Raw genomic sequence first — 2,911 nt, forward strand, 5'->3', positions numbered from 1 at the left:
CCCTCTAAAATTCCATGGGTTTTGACAAATGTGTAGGATCATGTATACGCCATTACAGTATAATATAATATAGTTGAACTGCACCAAAAAATCTCTTCTGCTTCACTTATACAGCCCCCCTCCAAATCTTCACCTATCACTGACCTGTTCACTGTCTCAGTTTTGTGTTTGTGATAACATTATACAAATGGAATTATACAGTACATAGCCCTTGAGACTGACTTCTTTCAGTCACCAATACTGAAGGCAATTAAGAATCTCCCCTGTCTTTAAGTGAGTTGATACCTCATTCTCTTTTAAAATTGCTGAATTGTATTCTATCATATGGATATATTAGAGCTTGTTTATCCATTTCCTTATTGAAGAATATCAGCTCCTTGCTGCCTGTTAGCTGAAGGCTTCCCTGAGTTCTTTGTCATGTAGGATACTGCATTGGCCAGTTTACATAGTCAAAACCAACAATGAGTAAATCAGTGGATAGGATAGAATCAGTAGAGAAAGTTATCCGACAAGAAGGAAGTTACAGTTGAATGTAACATAATCAAGGAAATGATTTCTCATCCACTTTGCCTTTTTCCCCTGCTTAGAAATAAATCACAGGTCCTGCCAACACTCAGGCTAAGGAGATTGTACAGAAAACATGGGATATCGGAAGGTGGGGTTAACTGGGGCCATCCTAGCATCTCTTCTCCAAAGAAGCACTTTGTTCAATCTTCTTAGCCTCAGTTCAGTTCAGTTCAGTTCAGCCGCTCAGTCATGTCTGACTCTTTGCGACCCCATGAATCGCAGCACGCCAGGCCTCCCTGTCCATCACCAACTCCCAGAGTTCACTCAGACTCACGTCCATCGAGTCAGTGATGCCATCCAGCCATCTCATCCTCTGTTGTCCCCTTCTCCTCCTGCCCCCAATCTCTCCCAGCACCAGAGTCTTTTCCAATGAGTCAACTCTTTGCATAAGGGTGGCCAAAGTACTGGAGTTTCAGCTTTAGCATCATTCCTTCCAAAGAAATCCCAGGGCTGATCTCCTTCAGAATGGACTGGTTGGATCTCCTTGCGGTCCAAGGGACTCTCAAGAGTCTTCTCCAACACCACAGTTCAAAAGCATCAATTCTTCGGTGCTCAGCCTTCTTCACAGTCCAACTCTCACATCCATACATGACCACTGGAAAAACCATATCCTTGACTAGACAGACCTTTGTTGGCAAAGTAATGTCTCTGCTTTTCAGCCTACAGAGTGATGATATAACTGAATAGGACAAATAAAATCAATGATGTGTGACAAATAGGGAGGAATCGGGATTTGATATTAGACCTGCACATTCATGTGGAGCAGAGACTCTCAGGAAGAAGGATTTGAGTAACAGACCGCCATCTGATAACAGTCCAAGTATGGTTCAAAAAAGGACCTCCTTAATGTCCTGATGAGTGCATTCTCTTGGCAAAACTCTATAAGCCTTTGCCCTGCTTCATTCTCTACTCCAAGGCCAAGTTTGCCTGTTGCTGCTGCTGCTGCTAAGTGGCTTCAGTCGTGTCTGACTCTGTGCAGCCCACCAGGCTCCCCCGTCCCTGGGATTCTCCAGGCAAGAACACTGGAGTGGGTTGCCATTTCCTTCTCTAATGCATGAAAATGAAAAGTGAAAGTGAAGTCACTCAGTTGTGTCCTACTCTTAGCAACCCCATGGACTGCAGCCCACCAGCCTCCTCCGTCCATAGGATTTTCCAGGCAAGAGTACTGGAATGGAGTGCCATTGCCTTTGCCAAAATTTGCCTGTTACTCAAGGTATTTCTTGACTTCCTGCTTTTGCATTCCAGTCCCCTATAATGAAAAGGACATTTTTTTGGGTGTTAGTTCTAGAAGGTCTCGTAGGTCTTCATAGAACCTTTCAACTTCAGCTTCTTCAGTGTTATTGGTTGGTGCATTACTTGGATTACTGTCATATTGAATGATTTGCCTTGGAAATGAACAGAGATCATTCTGTCGTCTTTGAGATTGCATCCAAGTACTGTATTTTGGACTCTATTGTTGACTATGATAGCTACTCCATTTCTTCTAAGGGATTCTTGCCCACAGTAGTAGATATAATGGTCATCTGAGTTAAATTCACCCAGTTAAATTCACTCAATTGGAATGAATTAAATTCATTCCAGTCCATTTTAAGTTGCTGATTCCTAGAATATCGACGTGCACTCTTGCCATCTCCTGTTTGACCACTTCCAATTTGCCTTGATTCATGGACCTAACATTCCAGGTTCCTATGCAATATTGCTCTTTACAGCATCGGACTTTACTTCCATCACCAGTCACATCCACGTCACGGTGTTGTTTTTGCCTTGGCTCCATCCCTTCATTCTTTCTGGAGTTATTTATCCACTGATTTGTGGTAGCATATTCGGTACCTACCGACCTGGGGAGTTCATCTTTCAGTGTCCAATCTTTTTGCCTTTTCATACTGTTCATGGGGTTCTCAAGGCAAGGATACTGAAGTGGTTTGCTATTCCATTTTCCAGGGGAACACGTTTTGTAAGAACTCTCCACCATGACTGGTTGATCTTGGGCAGCCCTACATGGCTTGGCTCATAGTTCCATTGAGTTAGACAAGGCTGTGGTCCACAAGAGAAGACTCTATACATGGACATCACCAGATGGTCAATACTGAAATCAGATTGATTATATTTTTTGCAGCCAAAGATGGAGAAGCTCTTTGTTCAGTTCAGTTCAGTTCAGTTGCTCAGTCATGTCCGACTCTTTGCGACCCCATGAATCGCAGCACGCCAGGCCTCCCTGTCCATCACCAACTCCCGGAGTTCACTCAGACTCACGTCCATCGAGTCAGTGATGCCATCCAGCCATCTCATCCTCTGTCGTCCCCTTTTCCTCCTGCCCCCAATCCCTCCCAGCACCAGAGTCTTT

This window comes from Bison bison, unplaced genomic scaffold, assembly GCF_000754665.1.
Source record: "Bison bison bison isolate TAMUID 2011002044 unplaced genomic scaffold, Bison_UMD1.0 scf7180017864152, whole genome shotgun sequence".
Taxonomy (NCBI): domain Eukaryota; kingdom Metazoa; phylum Chordata; class Mammalia; order Artiodactyla; family Bovidae; genus Bison; species Bison bison.